General features: G+C 40.2%; 1 protein-coding gene across 1 annotated transcript in view; it reads left to right on the top strand.

Moving 5' to 3' along the window:
- PARG (poly(ADP-ribose) glycohydrolase) overlaps positions 1-21,432 on the top strand; it is a 482,847-nt gene that overhangs the window by 306,611 nt on the left and 154,804 nt on the right.

Below are 21,432 nucleotides of genomic sequence, written 5' to 3'. Positions count from 1 at the left end.
GTTTTGCGTACAAAACCTGGTTTTCTTCCAAAGGTTGTTTCCAACAAGAATATTAACCAGGAAATAGTTGTACCTTCTTTGTGTCCTAATCCAGTTTCAAAGAAGGAACGTTTGTTACACAATTTAGATGTAGTTCGTGCTTTAAAGTTTTATCTAGAAGCAACAAAGGATTTCAGACAAACATCTTCTCTGTTTGTCGTCTATTCTGGTAAAAGGAGAGGTCAAAAAGCTACTGCTACCTCTCTTTCCTTTTGGCTGAAGAGCATCATCCGATTGGCTTATGAGACTGCCGGACGGCAGCCTCCTGAAAGAGTCACAGCTCACTCTACGAGGGCTGTGGCTTCCACATGGGCCTTCAAGAACGAGGCTTCTGTTGATCAGATATGTAAGGCAGCGACTTGGTCTTCCCTGCACACTTTTGCCAAATTCTACAAATTTGATACTTTTGCTTCTTTGGAGGCTATTTTTGGGAGAAAGGTTTTGCAAGCTGTGGTGTCTTCCGTTTAGGTAACCTGATTGGCTCCCTCCCTTCATCCGTGTCCTAAAGCTTTGGTATTGGTTCCCACAAGTTATGGATGACGCCGTGGACCGGACACACCAATGTTGGAGAAAACAGAATTTATGCTTACCTGATAAATTACTTTCTCCAATGGTGTGTCCGGTCCACGGCCCGCCCTGGTTTTTTAATCAGGTTTGATAAATTTATTTCTTTAACTACAGTCACCACGGCACCCTATAGTTTCTACTGTTTTTTTCTCCTGTCCGTCGGTCGAATGACTGGGGTGGGCGGAGCCTAGGAGGGACTATATGGACAGCTTTTGCTATACTCTTTGCCATTTCCTGTTGGGGAAGAGATATTCCCACAAGTTATGGATGACGCCGTGGACCGGACACACCGTTGGAGAAAGTAATTTATCAGGTAAGCATAAATTCTGTTTTTCAGGGCTCTTCAGGCGTGGCCTCTATTGAAGAGACAAGTTTTACATTTGTTTTTAAACAGACAATTTCACAACAGTGTCATATGTCAATCATCAAGGAGGGACTCGCAGTCCTTCAGTTATGGAGGAAGTATCTCGGATCTATCCAGATGAGTTTTTTTTTTATCTTGTACAGATGTGGGGTCTTCCAGAAATAGATCCGATCGTCTCTCGTCTAAACAAGAAGCTTTCCAGATACCTTTCCAGGTCCAAGGATTCTCAGGCGGAGATGATGGATGCTCTAGCAGTTCCTTGGTTTTTACCAACCTGCTTACATTTTTCCGCCTCTGGTTCTTTTTCCAAGGGGGATCTCCAAGATCATAATGGAATGATCTTATGTGTTTCTGATAGCACCATCTTGGCCTCTCAGGTTTTGGTATGTGGACCTTGTCAGGATGTCCAGTTGCCAGCCTTGGGCACTTCCTTTAAGGCCAGACCTTCTGTTTCAGGGGCCGTTTTTCCATCAGGATCTCAAATCTCTAAATATGAAGGCATGGTAATTGAACGCTTAAGTGCTTAGTCATAGAGGTTTCTCTGATTTAGTTATTATCACTATATACAGGCTCTTTAGTCTGTTTCAAGGATAATTTATTTTCGGGTTTGGAAAACCTATATTTCTTGATGTTCAACTCATGTTTATTCATGGCATTCTTTTAGAATTCCTAGGATTTTACAGTTTCTTCGGTATGGTTTAGATAAAGGTTTTGTCTGCAAATACTTTGAAAGAACAAATTTCTGCTCTTTCTGTCTTATTTCATAGAAAGATTGCTAAACTTCCTGATATTCACTGTTTTGTTCAGGCTTTGATTCATATTAAACCTGTTTTTAAACGTATGTCTCCTCCTTGGAGTCTCAATTTTGGTTTTGAAGATTTTACAGACTCCTTCTTTTGAGCCTATGCATTCTCTGAACATTTAATTACTTTCTTGGAAAGTGTTATTTCTTTTGGCTATCTCTTCCGCTTGAAGAATTTCTGTATTGCCTGATCTCTCTTGTGAGTCTCTTTATCTGATTTTCCATCAAGATAAAGCTGTTTTGTGGATTTCATTTACATTTTTTCCTAAAGTTGTGAATTCTAACAACATCAATAAGGAAATTGTTATTCCTTCTTTGTGTCCTAATACTAATAATACTCTTGCAGGGTCTTTACATTCTTTGGATGTAAGAGCTTTGGAATATTATGTTGAGGCTACTTAAGATTTCAGAAAGACTTGTAGTCTATTTGTTATTTTTTCTAGCTCCAGGAAAGGTTAGAAAGCCTCTGTTATTTTGCTGGCTTTTTGGTTGAGACTTGATTCACAAAGCTTATTTGGAGGCAGGCCAGTCTCCATCTCAGAGAATTACAGCTCATTCTAGATCAGTTGCAACTTCAAGAATGAAGCTTCAGTTGATCAAATTTGCAAAGCAGCAACTTGGTCTTCTTTGCATACTTTTTCTAAATGTTACCATTTTTATGTTTGCGTTTCTTCAGAAGCAGTCTTTCGTAGAAAGGTTCTTCAGGCAGTTGTCTCAGCTTGATTCTAATGCCTTTTGATTTGAGTTATTTTGAAATTTTTAAGAAAACTTAATTTTTTGGGATTTAACCCCTTAATGACAACTGACGTACCAGGTATGTCATGCATTAACAAGCAGTTAATGACAATGGACGTACCTGGTACGTCAGTTGTCTAAGAGAGTGCTGGAAGCGATCGCAATCGCTTCCAGCAGCTCTCAGGGTATTGCAGTGATGCCTCCATATGGAGGCATCCTGCAATACCTTTTTAGAAGACTCCGATGCAGAGAGAGCCGCTCTGTGGCCCTCTCTGCACCGGTAGCGATGGTGCCGGTTCGTTGGTGGGTAAGAGCGTAACAGGGAGGCGGGTGGGCGGCCCATCGCTACCCGGCATCCGGTTCCTAGAAGTGCAATGTGCACGCCGGGTGCCGGGAGCGTGCGGGGGGCGCGCTTGCGCGCATTAGCTGGCCACTGACACCAATGAGGAGGGAAGAGGGGGGGGGGAAGATTTTTAAAAAAAAAATAATATAAAAGGATCTGGGAGGGGGAGGGGGATAGGGGTATTGTGGGGGGCTGCTACACTACAGAAAACATAAAAAAAAGCAAAAGAGCAAAAAATACTTTTGTTTTTGGGGCAAATTGGGTACTGGCAGACAGCTGCCAGTACCCAAGATGGCCGCAATTAGATAGGGGGGAGGGTTAGAGAGCTGGGGGGGGGGGGATCATGGAGGTTGGGGCTAAGGCAGGAGTCCATCACAGCTAAAATATTTTATTTTTTTTATAAAAAAAAAAAACCTCCTTTTATTTAGTACTGGCAGACTTTCTGCCAGTACTTAAGATGGCGGGGACATTTGTGGGGTGGGGGAGGGAAGAGAGCTGTTTGGGAGGGATCAGGGGGTGGGATGTGTCAGGTGGGAGGCTGATCTCTACCCTAAAGCTAAAATTAACCCTGCAAGCTCCCTACAACCTACCTAATTAACCCCTTCACTGCTGGGCATAATTTACGTGTGGTGCGCAGCAGCATTTAGCGGCCTTCTAATTACCAAAAACCAATGCCAAAGCCATATAAGTCTGCTATTTCTGAACAAAGGGGATCCCAAAGAAGCTTTTACAACAATTTGTGCCATAATAGCACAAGCTGTTTGTAAATAATTTCAGTGAGAAACCTAAAATTGTGAAAAATGTAAAGTTTTTTTTTTTTTTTTATTCGCTCGCATTTGGCGGTGAAATGGTGGCATAAAATATACCAAAATGTGCCTAGATCAATACTTTGGGTTGTCTTCTAACAAAAAATATATACATGTCAAGGGATATTCAGGTATTCCTGACAGATATCAGGGTTCCAATGTAACTAGCGCTAATTTCTCCAACATAGGTGTGTCCGGTCCACGGCGTCATCCTTACTTGTGGGATATTCTCTTCCCCAACAGGAAATGGCAAAGAGCCCAGCAAAGCTGGTCACATGATCCCTCCTAGGCTCCGCCTACCCCAGTCATTCTCTTTGCCGTTGTACAGGCAACATCTCCACGGAGATGGCTTAGAGTTTACAAACCTTTGACTCCTCCTTGGAGTCTCAACTTAGTTCTTTCAGTTCTTCAGGGGGTTCCGTTTGAACCCTTACATTCCGTTGATATTAAGTTATTATCTTGGAAAGTTTTGTTTTTGGTTGCAATTTCTTCTGCTAGAAGAGTTTCAGAATTATCTGCTCTGCAGTGTTCTCCTCCTTATCTGGTGTTCCATGCAGATAAGGTGGTTTTACGTACTAAACCTGGTTTTCTTCCAAAAGTTGTTTCTAACAAAAACATTAACCAGGAGATTATCGTACCTTCTCTGTGTCCGAAACCAGTTTCGAAGAAGGAACGTTTGTTGCACAATTTGGATGTTGTTCGCGCTCTAAAATTCTATTTAGATGCTACAAAGGATTTTAGACAAACATCTTCCTTGTTTGTTGTTTATTCCGGTAAAAGGAGAGGTCAAAAAGCAACTTCTACCTCTCTCTCTTTTTGGATTAAAAGCATCATCAGATTGGCTTACGAGACTGCCGGACGGCAGCCTCCCGAAAGAATCACAGCTCATTCCACTAGGGCTGTGGCTTCCACATGGGCCTTCAAGAACGAGGCTTCTGTTGATCAGATATGTAGGGCAGCGACTTGGTCTTCACTGCACACTTTTACCAAATTTTACAAGTTTGATACTTTTGCTTCTTCTGAGGCTATTTTTGGGAGAAAGGTTTTGCAAGCCGTGGTGCCTTCCATCTAGGTGACCTGATTTGCTCCCTCCCATCATCCGTGTCCTAAAGCTTTGGTATTGGTTCCCACAAGTAAGGATGACGCCGTGGACCGGACACACCTATGTTGGAGAAAACAGAATTTATGTTTACCTGATAAATTACTTTCTCCAACGGTGTGTCCGGTCCACGGCCCGCCCTGGTTTTTTAATCAGGTCTGATAATTTATTTTCTTTAACTACAGTCACCACGGTTTCATATGGTTTCTCCTATGCAAATATTCCTCCTTAACGTCGGTCGAATGACTGGGGTAGGCGGAGCCTAGGAGGGATCATGTGACCAGCTTTGCTGGGCTCTTTGCCATTTCCTGTTGGGGAAGAGAATATCCCACAAGTAAGGATGACGCCGTGGACCGGACACACCGTTGGAGAAAGTAATTTATCAGGTAAACATAAATTCTGTTTTTGAAAAAAAGTGGTTTGGAAATAGCCAAGTGCTACTTGTATTTATGGCCCTATAACTTGCAAAAAAAGCTAAGAACATGTAAACATTGGGTATTTCTAAACTCAGGACAAAATTTAGAAACTATTTAGCATGGGTGTTTTTTGGTGATTGTAGATGTGTAACAGATTTTGGGGGTCAAAGTTAGAAAAAGTGTGTTTTTTTTCAATTTTTTTCCTCATATTTTATTATTGTTTTTGTAGTAAATTATAAGACATGATGAAAATAATGGTATCTTTAGAAAGTCCATTTAATGGCGAGAAAAACGGTATATAATATGTGTGGGTACAGTAAATGAGTAAGAGGAAAATTACAGCTAAACACAAACACCGCAGAAATGTAAAAATAGCCATTGTCATTAAGGGTAAGAAAATTGAAAAATGGTCCGGTCATTAAGGGGTTAATGTCCCAGCGAAAATAGCTGTTTTTATTTTATGCCTCCCTCTCTAGTGACTCGTGGACTTCCACATCTTGGGTATTATATCCCATACGTCACTAGCTCATGGACTCTTGCCACTTTCATGAAAGAAAACATAATTTATGCAAGAACTTACCTGATAAATTCATTTTTCATAGTAACAAGAATCCATGAGACCCACCCTATTTTTTGTGGTAATGATTTTTTTGTGTAAAGCATATTATTTTTTCCAGTTCCTCTTTTTGTATGCTTTTTACTCCTTTTTATACACCTCACTTCTTGGCTATACGTTAAACTAAGGTATGAGTGAAAAGGGGGGTGTATTTATAGGCATTTTGAAGTTTGGGAAACTTTGCCCCTCCTGGTAGGAATGTATATCCCATACGTCACTAGCTCATGGTCTCTTGCCACTATGAAAGAAATGAATTTATCAAGTAAGTTTTTAAATAAATTATGTTTTTCTTAATAGGATAAGCACTTTTATTGTGACAGGATAAAAATCTACTGTTCATTTAAAATTCAGAGTAAGTGATATTGCACTGCCTTTTTATTACACATTAGGCAATTTTCCGTATTTAATGCTTTTATTTAAGCTAATAAATTGCATCTCAACAACCAGAATCTTCAGTAGCCTTATTAGCTGCTTCATCTCATGACCTGTTTTTTTTTTTTAAATTAATTAATTTAAATTTAAAGTGATATTTGATGACATTAGGAATATGTTCTCGCCTACTTTTTTCAATTTACTTTTTTCAATTTACTTCCATTATCAAATTTTGTACAGTCTTTTTATATTCACACTTTCTGGGTAACAAGATCCTACTGAGCATGTGCACAAGCTCACAGGGTATATGTATACTAGTCTGTGATTGGCTGATGTCTGTCACATGATATAGGGGGCTGGGAAATGGGAGAAAAAAATAAATTTGTCAGAAAAAAATCTACTGCTTATTTGAAATAAAGAGTAAGTGATATTGCATTGTATTTTTATTATGTACTTGTTAATTATGTAATTTTACTGCATTGAGTGGTCCTTTTTAACTAGGCCTGTATGGAGACACATTTTCTTTATTAATTACAGTGGTGGACAAATTTTTGTTTTGCAACTTTGCAGGCTTATAGGAAATGTTATTTTGCACCAAATGCAAATGTTTATATGTCAAGTTAAAGATAATTTAATGCTGAATTTAATGCAAAAACAGAATGCAAATTATATGCAGTAGAAAAGTTATGCAGGTTATACTGCAATCATGCTGAATATAATATAACGCACTTATGATTTCAATGAACTATCAGTATTTAGTAGGGTAGCCTTTATTCTTTAAAACTGCATCACAGCAACGTCTCATTGAGCCAGCAAGTGTTTGAAGCTCTGTTTTCCTTATTACGTACAAGGCTTTTCAAACAGTGACACAAATTTTCTCTAGGGGTTCAGGTCTGGGCTGTTTCTGGCCAGGTCAACAATGGAATGGACTTTGCTGTGAACCACTGATTGCATTTTTTTTTGCTTTGTGGCAGGGAGCTGAATCCTGCTGAAATAGAAATGGTGCATTGTTGGGAATGAGATCCCTGATGGAAAGTAGCAGTAGTTTGGTTCCAGGATGGTGTCAATGTATTTTCTTTCGTTCAGCGTGCCGCTGATTACATGAAGGCTGCCATACATGCCCAAATTATAACGCTTGTTGGTTGCTTTACATTGGTCTCCATACAGTCAGGATGTAGCTCTTTTCCTACTCTACGTCTCACGTATTTTCGGCCATTTCTACTAAATAAGGATTTTTTTTCGTCACTCCAAATAACTTGCTTCCACTGATCGTCTGTCCATCCAATGTGTTCTTTTGCCCACTGTAGTCGTTTCTTGTGCTGCTGTAGATTCAGATATGGCTTTTTTTCCTCAGAATTCTACCCCTTAATACCATAGCTGATAGTCTGCTCCTTACTGTTCTGGAACTGACACAAACACCAGTTGAACACAGTTCGGCTCTGATAGCCTCAGATGAAATTTTTCTGTCCTTCAAGCAGTCTTTTATTTTTCTGTCATCAGTTGCTTTTGTGCACTTTAGTTTTTGAGTGACTTTGTTTCCTGATAATGTAAACAGCACTTTCGTACACCAGATGTTGTCACTGACCCACCTACTTGCCTTGCAATTTCAGCATAAGAGAGACCCGATTCATGTTATAAAACAATCCTGGTCCTTTTGGTGGATGACCAATCTACTCTTTTCTTTGGTGCCATTGCTGTACTTACTATCTACACAATACATTTAAAGAAATACTAACAATATTCACACATTCTACAATTACGCTTCATTTACACCACTAACGGGCTTTCCTCTACAGAACAAACAGCAAAACTGACTTTCCTCAACTTCTCACAAGATGCATTGTAGTTACTGCCATTTGATGATTGGTCCCCAGAAGGACTGTGATTGGCCAGTTGGGTTTGCACTTCCGCTTCTTAACTAAATCACACTTGTGTTTCTTTTTTAGACTAAAGTTAGCATAACTTTTTTTTGTATTGCATACATTTGCATTCTGATTTTTGTATTGAATTCAGCATGAAATTATCTCTAAATATAAACATACATTTGCATTTGGTACAAAATAACATTTCCTATAATCCTGCAAAGCTGCAAAACATTACAGTTTCAAAAAGTGTCCACAATTTTTGCCACCACTGTATATTACATAATTGTCTAGTGGTGGTGAATGACTTGGCTATGTGAGGCAAATATGGGCTAAAATTGTGAGGAATGAGCGCAGTTTTCACAGTGACTAGGGCACCACAGAAACGTAATACTCCAATGGATAACACATTTTATATACATATAGTTAGATGTGGTTATTCTTCAAATGATTTACATTTGAATTCCAGTTCAGAAGATTAAAAGCAGGGATAGGCACGGGCCAAGGCTGTGGCGGACATTTTCCAAAGTACAGACGTTAGTGAAGGACACCAAGGTGCATTTTAAATTAAAAACTTCAAAAAACACTCTTTTACAGAGAGGGTAGTGGATACATGGTGGAATAGCCATCCGGCAGAAGTGGTAGAGACAGTGAAGTAGTTTAAACATCCATGGGATAGGCATAAGGTTATGCTAGATATAAGATAAGGCCAGGAACTAATGAAAGTATTCAGAAAATTGGGCAGAGTAGATAGGCCGAATGGTTCCTATCTGCCGACATATTCTATGTTTCTATAAGTCAGGAGAGCGACACTTTGCTGTCAAATGGGCTGCACATTGGACGCCCCTTGTTTAGTTCCACAAGTACAAATTAGTTATCTAATTAAACATGTTTAAAAAAACATTTATATAAAGACTGCTTGTGGTATTCATTTTTATTTTTTTGGGGTTATATTGAGAGTCTTCAACTCCTGACCAAACCCACCTACCTTGATGTTAATTGCATGATCATCATGGTTGGTTACTTACTTGATTACGTAAGGTTTGTCAGAGTAGGCAGCGGTCTTCGACACACAGACACCAGCACCATGCTGCCGCACAGATCAAGGAATTGGGATGGGTCACAACTCAAGGTTAGTTGACTGCAGGCAGCTTGGTTCTTCCCTCACTTTCCCGCTACTAAGCGTGGCGCCACTTGGGTCAAGAAGGAGTGAGGACCAGCATTCATCTGTCCTACTCCTCCCCTCCACAAAACGGGTGGTGGACACTGCAAGGACCAGTCACGGACACCTTGCCTATCCATGATTAAAAGACCATGAAAGGGATATAAAACCCAAATTTGTTTCTAATGATTTAGATAGATCATACAATTTTAAAAAGAGCTGCAACAACTAATCAATATAATCGCTAATAATTGATTTTGAAAATAGTTGTTAACTAATCTCATAATCAATTTGTTGCTTTGCACACAGTACCAGCTTCTTTACTCAGATGAACTCCTGCACATGGTATTGTGTTTTATGGTTATGCCCTTAGCCTAAATGACGTCTACAAACCTTTACTTTTTTCACTTTTTCAGGACAGTATAAGTTTATTTTTTAGTTTAAAACTACTCATGGCTTATGTGCAACCCAGAAATAATAGGAGTCATCATTTGGATTGTTTATATAGGAAAGTCAAAATTAAACTTGCATGGTTCAGGTAGAGCTTGTCATTTTAAGACACTTTTAAATTCAATTCTATTTTTAAATGTACTTCGTTCTCTTAGTATCCCTTGTTAAAAAATGAATACGCACATATCACACTAGTGGGAGCTGCGGCTAATTGGTGCCTGCACACATTTGTCTCTTTTGATTGGCTAAATAGATATTTATTTCATGTAAATGGCAAGAGTCCATGAGCTAGTGAGGTATGGGATATACATTCCTACCAAGAGGGGGCAAAGTTTCCCAAACCTCAAAATGCCTATAAATACCCCTCCTACCAAACACATACTTCAGTTTTTACAAACTTTTCCTCCTATGGAGGTTGTGAAGTATGTTTGTGCTTGATTTTTATGATTATGTCTATGATAAGCGCTTCTTAGCATTCTGAAGCCCAATTCCTCTGAGTACAGTGTTTGTCAGAGGGATGTGAAGAGAGTATTGCCTATTGATTTTTATGGTTTCACTCATGGGAAATCTTTTCAAGGGTTCTCTGTTATCGGTCATAGGGATTCATCCCCTACCTCCCTTTTCAGATCGACAATATACTCTTATACCATTTACTTCTGCTGATATTTTTCAGTACTGGTTTGGCTGTCTGCGATATGTGGATGGGTGTCTTCGGTGAGTTTGTATCATTATTTAAGACACTCTCAGCTATGTTTGGTGCTTTATGTATTAATATAAGGTATTAAATATATGTATTTACTTATATTTGCCATGAGTCAGGTCTATGTATATTTCCCTTTGCAGTCTAACAGTTTCGGTATGAGAATCATGTTTTAGGAAGTTATTTTCTTACCTGATGTTTAGTCTTTTTTTCCAATTTGACTTATTTTTCCTTAATTTCGCGGGCAAATCTATTCTCACGAGGGCGCAAAATGCTGTTAATTATTGCATCATTTTTTGCACAAAATTTTGTTGCGGCAAATTGCGCTTGTTATGACGCGAGTTGCGTCATTTATGTATGTTGATTGGCGCCAAAAAAAAATTCACTTTGCGTCATGCGTCATATTTGGCGCCATATATTTTTTTTATTATATTACCCCACTTCCTTTATGCTCCCTGCTCTCTTTATATTCTAGAGGGCTATGCTGTTTGCTTTTCTGCTTATTTAGCATATGCATTTTTTCCCATTCCTGAAACTGCTATATGAGGAAATTGGATATTTTGTTTAAATGTTATTTTTTCTTTTACATTTTGCAAGATGTCAGTCTGATCCTGTCTCAGAAGCTACTGTAGGAACCATGCTGCCTGAACACAGTTCTACCAAAGCTAAGTGTATCTGTTGTAAACTAGCTGAGATTATATCTCCTGCTATATTATGTAACAGTTGTCATAAGCTTTTGCATGCCGATAATGTTTCTATTAGTACTAGTACAGCGTCTGTTGTTCCCTCAACATCTAATGTACATGATATCCCTCTTGATATGAAATTATATTGCTGATGCAATACAGAAGGCTATGTCTACTATTCCATCTTCTAATAAACGTAAAAGGTCTTTTAAAATTTCTCATAAAACTGATGAAATTTGTGATGACGACAACATAATTAAATATCCTCTTCTGAAGAGAATCTCTCTGGTTCAGAAGATTTTACTACAGACATTGAAGTTGATAAATGTTATATTTTTAAGATTGAATATATTCGGTCTTTGTTGAAAAAAGTATTAGTTACTTTGGGTATTGAGGAGTCTGATCCTCTTGATAACAAATCCAGTAAGCGTTTAAATTCTGTTTTTAAACCTCCTGTGATTACTCCTGAGGTTTTTCCTATTCCAGATAAGATTTCTGATGTGATTGCTAAAGAATGGTCTAAGCCTGGTGCTTCTTTTAATCCTCCTTCTAGGTTTAAGAAGTTATATCCTTTACCAGTGGCTAATTTGGAGTTTTGGGAAAAAGTCCCTAAGGTTGATGGGGCTATTTCCACTCTTCCCAAACTTACTACTACTCTTCCTATGGAAGATAGTACTTATTTTAAGGATCCTTTGGATAGGAAGATTGAATCTTATCTAAGGAAAGCTTATTTATATTCTGGCTATATTCTCAGGCCTGCCATTTATATGGCTGATGTTGCGGCTGCATCAACTTTTTGGTTGGATAGCTTAGCACAACAGGAAGCAGATCCTGATTTGTCTAGCATTGTTAGTTTGCTTCAACATGCTAATCATTTTATCTGTGATGCTATTTTTGATATCATCAAGATTGATGTTAAATCTATGTCTTTAGCTATTCTAGCTAGAAGAGCTTTATGGCTTAAATCATGGAATGCTGATATGGTATCTAAATCTAGATTACTTTCTCTTGTTAAGTGTATCCAGTCCACGGATCATCCATTACTTGTGGGATATTCTCCTTCCCAACAGGAAGTTGCAAGAGGATCACCCACAGCAGAGCTGCTATATAGCTCCTCCCCTCACTGCCATATCCAGTCATTCTCTTGCAACTCTCAACAAAGATGGACGTAGTAAGAGGAGAGTGGTGTATTATAGTTAGTTTTTTAACTTCAATCAAAAGTTTGTTATTTTTAAATGGTACCGGAGTGTACTGTTTCATCTCAGGCAGCATTAGAAGAAGAATCTGCCTGTGATTTCTATGATCTTAGCAGAAGTAACTAAGATCCATTGCTGTTCTCACATATTCTGAGGAGTGAGGTAACTTCAGAGAGGGAATGGCGTGCAGGTTTTCCTGCAATAAGGTATGTGCAGTTAATATTTTTCTAGGGATGGAATTTGCTAGTAAATGCTGCTGATACCGGATTAATGTAAGTAAACCCTTAAATGCAGTGATAGCGACTGGTATCAGGCTTATTAATAGAGATACATACTCTTATAAAAGTGTAATATAAAACGTTTGCTGGCATGTTTAATCGTTTTTATATATGTTTGGTGACAAAACTTATTGGGGCCTAGTTTTTTTCCACATGGCTGGTTTGATTTTTGCCTAGAAACAGTTTCTGAGGCTTTCCACTGTTTCAATATGAGTGGGAAGGGCCTATTTTAGTGCTTTTCTGTGCAGCTAAAAATACTGACAGAGACATTCAGCTTCTTCCTGCATGATCCAGGACATCTCTGAAGGGCTCAAAAGGCTTCAAAGTCGTGTTTGAGGAGGGTAACAATCACAGTAGACTGTGGCAGTTGTTGTGACTGTGTTTAAAAAAACGTTTTTGTCATTTATTATTCTGCTTTTGTTATTAAGGGGTTAATCATCCATTTGCAAGTGGGTGCAATGCTCTGCTGACTTGTTACATACACTGTAAACATTTTGTTAGTGTAACTGCCTTTTTTCACTGTTATTTCAAATTTTGTCAAAATTTGTTTCTCTTAAAGGCACAGTAACGTTTTTTATATTGCTTGTTAACTTGCTTTAAAGTGTTTTCCAAGCTTGCTAGTCTCATTGCTAGTCTGTACAAACATGTCTGAAACAGAGGATACTTGTTCATTATGTTTAAAAGCCATGGTGGAGCCCTATAGGAGAATGTGTACTAAATGTATTGATTTCACTTTAAACAGTAAAGATCAGTCTTTATCTATAAAAGAATTGTCACCAGAGGGGTCTGTCGAGGGGGAAGTTATGCCGACTAACTCTCCCCACGTGTCAGACCCTTCGCCTCCCGCTCAAGGGACACACGCTAATATGGCGCCAAGTAGGACGCCCATAGCGATTACTTTGCAGGACATGGCTGCAATCATGAATAATACCCTGTCAGAGGTATTATCCAGATTGCCTGAATTGAGAGGCAAGCGCGATAGCTCTGGGGTTAGACGAGATACAGAGCGCGTAGATGCTGTAAGAGCCATGTCTGATACTGCGTCACAATATGCAGAACCTGAGGACGGAGAGCTTCAGTCTGTGGGTGACGTCTCTGAATCGGGGAGACCTGATTCAGAGATTTCTAATTTTAAATTTAAGCTTGAGAACCTCCGTGTATTGCTTGGGGAGGTATTAGCTGCTCTGAATGACTGTGACACAATGGCAGTGCCAGTGAAATTGTGTAGGCTGGATAAATACTATGCAGTGCCGGTGAGTACTGATGTTTTTCCAATACCTAAAAGGCTTACAGAAATTATTAGTAAGGAGTGGGATAGGCCCGGTGTGCCCTTTTCCCCACCTCCTATATTTAGAAAAATGTTTCCAATAGATGCCACTACACGGGACTTATGGCAGACTGTCCCTAAGGTGGAGGGAGCAGTTTCTACTTTAGCAAAGCGTACCACTATCCCGGTTGAGGACAGTTGTGCTTTTTCAGATCCAATGGATAAAAAATTAGAGGGTTACCTTAAGAAAATGTTTATTCAACAAGGTTTTATTTTACAGCCCCTTGCATGCATTGCTGCGGCGGCATTCTGGTTTGAGGCCCTGGAAGAGGCCATCCATACAGCTCCATTAACTGAACTCTTAAGCTAGCTAACTCATTTGTTTCTGATGCCATTGTTCATTTGACTAAACTAACGGCTAAGAATTCCGGATTCGCCATCCAGGCGCGTAGGGTGCTATGGCTCAAATCCTGGTCAACTGATGTGACTTCAAAGTCTAAATTACTCAACATTCCTTTCAAGGGGCAGACCTTATTCGGGCCTGGTTTGAAAGAAATTATTGCTGACATTACTGGAGGTAAGGGTCATACCCTTCCTCAGGACAGGGCCAAATCAAAGGCCAAACAGTCTAATTTTCGTGCCTTTCGAAATTTCAAGGCAGGTGCAGCATCAACTTCCTCTGCTTCAAAACAAGAGGGAACTTTTGCTCAATCCAAGCAGGCCTGGAAACCTAACCAGTCCTGGAACAAGGGCAAGCAGGCCAGAAAGCCTGCTGCTGCCTCTAAGACAGCATGAAGGAGCGGCCCCCTATTCGACAACGGATCTAGTAGGGGGCAGACTCTCTCTCTTCGCCCAGGCGTGGGCAAGAGATGTTCAGGATCCCTGGGCGTTGGAGATCATATCTCAGGGATATCTTCTGGACTTCAAAGCTTCTCCTCCACAAGGGAGATTTCACCTTTCAAGATTATCTGCAAACCAGATAAAGAAAGAGGCATTCCTAAGCTGCGTACAAGATCTCCTTGTAATGGGAGTGATCCATCCAGTTCCGCGGACGGAACAAGGACAGGGGTTTTATTCAAATCTGTTTGTGGTTCCCAAAAAGAGGGAACCTTCAGACCAATTTTCGATTTAAAGATCCTAAACAAATTCCTCAGAGTTCCGTCATTCAAGATGGAAACTATTCAAACCATTTTACCCATGATCCAAGAGGGTCAGTACATGACCACAGTGGACTTAAAGGATGCCTACCTTCACATTCCGATTCACAAGAATCATCATCAGTTCCTGAGGTTTGCCTTTCTAGACAGGCATTACCAATTTGTAGATCTTCCATTCAGGTTGGCTACAGCCCCAAGAATTTTTACAAAGGTTCTGGGCTCACTTCTGGCGGTCCTAAGACCGCGAGGCATAGCGGTGGCTCCTTACCTGGACGATATCCTGATACAGGCGTCAAGCTTTCAAACTGCCAAATCTCATACAGAGATAGTTCTGGCATTCCTGAGGTCGCATGGGTGGAAAGTGAACGAAGAAAAGAGTTCTCTATCTCCTCTCACGAGGGTTTCCTTCCTAGGGACTCTAATAGATTCTGTAGAAATGAAAATTTACCTGACGGAGTCCAGGTTATCAAAACTTGTAAATGCTTGCTGTGTTCTTCACTCCATTCCGCGCCCCACGGTGGCTCAGTGCATGGAAGTAATCGGCTTAATGGTAGCGGCGATGGACATAGTGCCATTCGCGCGCCTGCATCTCAGACCGCTGCAATTATGCATGCTCAGTCAGTGGAATGGGGATTACACAGATTTGTCCCCTCTACTAAATCTGGATCAGGAAACCAGAGATTCTCTTCTCTGGTGGTTATCTCGGGCCCATCTGTCCAAGGGTATGACCTTTTGCAGACCAGATTGGACAATTGTAACAACAGATGCCAGCCTTCTAGTTTGCAGTCTGGAACTCCCTGAAGGCTCAGGGTTCATGGACTCAGGAGGAGAAACTCCTCCCAATAAATGTTCTGGAGTTAAGAGCAATATTCAATGCTCTTCTGGCTTGGCCTCAGCTAGCAACACTGAGGTTCATCAGATTTCAGTTGGACAACATCACGACTGTGGCTTACATCAACCATCAAGGGGGAACCAGGAGTTCCCTAGCTATGTCAGAAGTCTCCAAGATAATTCGCTGGGCAGAGACTCACTCTTGCCACCTGTCAGTGATCTATATCCCAGGTGTAGAGAACTGGGAGGCGGATTTTCTAAGTCGTCAGACTTTTCATCCGGGGGAATGGGAACTCCATCCGGAGGTGTTTGCTCAATTGGTTCTCCGTTGGGGCAAACCAGAATTGGATCTCATGGCGTCTCGCCAGAACGCCAAGCTTCCTTGTTACGGATCCAGGTTCAGGGACCCAGATGCGGCACCGATAGATGCTCTAGCAGCGCCTTGGTTCTTCAACCTGGCTTATGTGTTTCCACCGTTTCCTCTGTTCCCTCATCTGATTGCCAAAATCAAACAGGAAAGAGCATCGGTGATATTGATAGCGCCTGCGTGGCCACGCAGGACCTGGTATGCAGACCTAGTGGACATGTCATCCTTTCCACCATGGACTCTGCCTCTGAGACAAGACCTTCTAATACAAGGTCCTTTCAATCATCCGAATCTTTCTCTGAGACTGACTGCATGGAGATTGAACGCTTGATCCTATCAAAGCGTGGCTTCTCCGAGTCAGTAATTGATACCTTAATACAGGCACGAAAGCCTGTCACCAGGAAAATTTACCACAAGATATGGCGTGAATATCTTCATTGGTGTGAATCCAAGAATTACTCATGGAGTAGGGTTAGGATTCCTAGGATATTGTCCTTCCTCCAAGAGGGTTTGGACAAAGGATTATCAGCTAGTTCTTTAAAGGGACAGATTTCTGCTCTGTCTATTCTTTTACACAAGCGTCTGGCAGAAGTTCCAGACGTTCAGGCATTTTGTCAGGCTTTAGTTAGAATTAAGCCTGTGTTTAAACCTGTTGCTCCTCCATGGAGCTTAAACTTGGTTCTTAAAGTTCTTCAAGGAGTTCAGTTTGAACCCCTTCATTCTATTGATATCAAACTTCTTTCATGGAAAGTTCTTTTTCTGATGGCTATTTCCTCGGCTCGAAGAGTCTCGGAGTTATTTGCCTTACATTGTGATTCTCCTTATCTGATCTTTCATTCAGATAAAGTTGTTCTGCGTACAAAACCTGGGTTTTTACCTAAGGTGGTTTCTAACAAGAATATCAATCAAGAGATTGTTGTTCCATCATTATGTCCTAATCCTTCTTCAAAGAAGGAACATCTTTTGCATAATCTAGACGTAGTCCGTGCCTTGAAGTTTTACTTACAGGCTACTAAAGATTTTCGCCAAACATCTAACCTGTTTGTTGTTTACTCTGGTCAGAGGAGAGGTCAGAAGGCCTCGGCAACCTCTCTTTCTTTTTGGCTTCGGAGTATAATCCGTTTAGCCTATGAGACTGCTGGACAGCAGCCTCCTGAAAGGATTACAGCTCATTCTACTAGAGCTGTGGCTTCCACCTGGGCCTTTAAAAATGAGGCCTCTGTTGAACAGATTTGCAAGGCTGCAACTTGGTCTTCCCTTCATACTTTTTCCAAATTTTCCAAATTTGATACTTTTGCTTCTTCGGAGGCTGTTTTTGGGAGAAAGGTTCTACAGGCAGTGGTTCCTTCCGTTTAAGTTCCTGCCTTGTCCCTCCCATCATCCGTGTACTTTAGCTTTGGTATTGGTATCCCACAAGTAATGGATGATCCGTGGACTGGATACACTTAACAAGCGAAAACATAATTTATGCTTACCTGATAAATTTATTTCTCTTGTAGTGTATCCAGTCCACGGCCCGCCCTGTCCTTTTCAGGCAGGTCTAAATTTTAATTAAACTGCAGTCACCACTGCACCCTATGGTTTCTCCTTTCTCGGCTTGTTTCGGTCGAATGACTGGATATGGCAGTGAGGGGAGGAGCTATATAGCAGCTCTGCTGTGGGTGATCCTCTTGCAACTTCCTGTTGGGAAGGAGAATATCCCACAAGTAATGGATGATCCGTGGACTGGATACACTACAAGAGAAATAAATTTATCAGGTAAGCATAAATTATGTTTTCTCTCTCCAGGGTAATAGTTTATTTGGATCTCAGTTGGATTCTAATATTTCCACAATCACTGGGGGGAAGGGAGGTTTTTTGCCCCAAGATAAGAAGTCTAAGGGTAAATTTAAAGCTTCTAATCGGTTTCGTTCCTTTTGTCAGAATAGGGAACAGAAAACCACTCCTTCCTCTAAGGATTCTGGTTCCAATTGGAAGCCATCTTCAAGTTGGAATATATCCAAGCCTTATAAAAAGCCAAAGCCAGCCACCAAGACTGCATGAAGGTGCGGCCCTCAATTCAGTTCAACTGTTGGGGGGGCAGATTGAAGTTATTTCAAAGCATTTGGGCAGATTCCCTTCAGAATCAGTGGATTCAGAGCATTGTCTCTCAAGGGTATCGAAGTTCATGAACAGGGTCTGGGGTTTTAGTCAAATCTATTCATTGTCCCAAAGAAAGAAATGGATATGAAGTTTTTGAATCGTTTTGTAAGGGTTACAATTTTCAAGATGGTGACTATAAGGACTATTCTGCAAGGTCATTACATGTCTGCAATAGACTTACAGGACGCTTATATGCACATTCCGATTCATCCAGATCACTATCGGTTTCTGAGATTCTCTTTTCTAGACAAGCATTACCAATTTGTTGCTCTTTTATTTGGCCTAGCGACAGCTCCAAGAATCTTTTCGAAGGTTCTCGGTGCCCTTCTATCTGTAATCAGAGAGCAGGGTATTTCAGTGTTTCCTTATTTAGACAATATCTTGTTACTAGCTCAATCTTTTCATTTAGCAGAATCTCACACGAATCAACTAGTGTTGTTCAAGTCATGGTTGGAGGATCAATTTACTAAAGAGTTTCTTGATTCCTCAGACAATGGTCACCTTTTTAGGTTTCCAAATAGATTGTGTCCATGACTCTTTAACCGACAAGAGACAAATGAAATTGGTTTCAATCTGTTGAAACCTCCAGTCTCGATCATTCCCTTCAGTGGCTATGTGCATGGAAGTTTTAGGTCTTATGACTGTAGCATCGGACACCATACCCTTTGCTCGTTTTCGTATAAGACTTCTGCAGCTTTGTATGCTGAATCAATGGTGCAGGGATTATACTCAGATATTACTTGGATATTACAATTGATATACTTAAATCCCAACATTCAACTCTCTCTGTCCTGGTGGTTGGACCATCATCGGATTATTCAAGGGGCCTCTTTTGTTCGTACTTCCTGGACACTGATCTCAACAGATGCAAGTCTCACAGGTTGGGGAGCTGTCTGGGGGTCTCTGACAGCACAAGGGGTTTGGAAACCTCAAGAGGCGAGGTTACCAATCAATATTTTAGAACTCTGTGCTATCTTCAGAGCTCTTCAGGCTTGGCCTCTATTAAAGAGAGAACTTTTCATTCGCTTTCAGACAGACAATATCACAACTGTGGCATATGTCAATCATCAGGGAGGGACTTACAGTCCTTTAGCAATGAAAGAAGTATCACAGATACTTTCTTTGGCAGAATCCAACTCTTGTCTAATTCCTACGATTCATATCCCAGGTGTAGACTATTGGGAAGCGGATTATCTCAGCCGTCAGACTTTAAATCTGGGGGAGTGGGCTCTCCATCCAGATGTGTTTTTTCAGATTGTGCAGATGTGGGGTCTTCCAGAAATAGATCTGATGGCTTCCCATCTAAACAGGAGACTTCCCAGATACCTTTCCAGGTCCAGGGATCCTCAGGCAGAGATGGTGGATGCGTTAGCAGTTCCTTGGTCTTACCAACTTGCTTATATTTTTCTGCCTCTAGTTCTTCTTCCAAGGGTGATGTCCAAGATCATAATGGAACAATCGCATGTGTTGGATAGCACCAGCATGGCCTCACTGGTATTGGTATGCGGATCTTGTCCGGATGTCCAGTTGCCAACCTTGGTCACTTCCTTTTAAGGCCAGACCTTCTGTCTCAAGGGCCGTTTTTCCATCATGATCTCAAATTACTAAATTTGAAGGTATGGAAATTGAACGTTTAGTGCTTAGTCATAGAGATTTCTCTGACTCAGTGATCAATACTATGTTGCAGGCTCATAAGTCTGTTTCTAGGAAGATTTATTATCGGGTTTGGAAAACCTATATTTCATGGTGGTGTTCTCATAAATTCTCTTGGCATTCTTTTAGAATTCCTAGAATTTTACAGTTTCTTCAGGACGGTTTGGATAAAGGTTTGTCTGCAAGTACTTTGAAGGGACAAACCTCTGCTCTTTCTGTTTTATTTCATAGAAAGATTGCTAAACTTCCTGATATTCACTGATTTGTTCAGGCTTTGGTCTGTATCAAGCCTGTTATTAAGTCTATTTCTCCTCCATGGAGTCTTAATTTGGTTTTGAAGGTTTTGCAGGCTCCTCCTTTTGAGCCTATGCATTCTTTGGATATTAAATTACTTTCTTGGAAATTATTATTCCTTTTGGCTATTTCTTCTGCTAGAAGAGTTTGAGTTGTCTGCTCTCTCTTGTGAGTCTCCTTTTCTGATTTTCCATCAGGATAAAGCAGACTTTGTTTACAATTCTTCCTAAGGTTGTGAATTCTAACAACATTTGTAGGGAAATTGTTGTTCCTTCCTTGTGTCTGAATCCTAAGAATTCGTTTGAAAAATTGTTACACTCTTTGGATGTGGTAAGGGCTTTGAAATACTATGTTTAAGCTACTAAGGATTTCAGGAAGACTTCTAAACTATTTGTTGTCTTTTCTGGTTCTAGGAAAGGTCAGAAAGCCTGTGCCATTTCTTTGGCATCTTGGTTAAAGCTTTTGATTCACAAGGCTTATTTGGAGGTGGGACAGTCTCCGCCTCAGAGAATTACAGCTCATTCTACGAGATCAGCTGCCACTTCCTGGGCTTTTAAGAATGAAGCTTCAGTTGATCAGATTTGCATAGCAGCAACTTGGTCTTCTTTGTATACTTTTACTAAATTTTACCATTTCGATGTATTTGCTTCTTCTGAAGCAGTCTTTGGAAGAAAAGTTCTTCAAACAGCTGTCTCAGTTTGATACTTCTGTGTTTAGGAAGAACTTTTTTATTTTATTTAATTTCTCAGTGGAAATAGCTGTTGTTTTATCCCTCCCTTTCTAGTGACTCTTCTGTGGACTTCCACATATTGGGCATTTTATCCCATACGTCACTAGCTCATGGACTCTTGCCATTATGAAAGAAATAAATTTATCAGGTAAGTTCTTACATAAATTATGTTTTTCAGCTTCCTGTCAGTAGTGCAATGCTTTCCCATCAGCAATGGATAACAAGAGAATGAATAAAATTTGATAATAGAATTAAATTGGAAAGTTGTTTAAATTTGTATGTTCTATCTGAATCTTAAAAGAAAATGTTGGGGTTTACTATCCCTTTAAATCAGGTGATTTGGGACTATGCATTGCATGATATAGTGCCAAGCTTATTATTTACACTTATCCCTAGATTAATGGGAGTTATTTGAATTGATGTGCACTATTATCTGTTTGCACAATTTATAGCGGATCGCTTGCTATTGTTGATTATATGTACTGTATAGATAAATGT

Source organism: Bombina bombina, chromosome 9, assembly GCF_027579735.1.
Source record: "Bombina bombina isolate aBomBom1 chromosome 9, aBomBom1.pri, whole genome shotgun sequence".
NCBI lineage: Eukaryota > Metazoa > Chordata > Amphibia > Anura > Bombinatoridae > Bombina > Bombina bombina.
The sequence above is the reverse complement of the archived record's forward strand: the minus strand, read 5'-3'. Positions and strand labels throughout refer to the sequence as shown.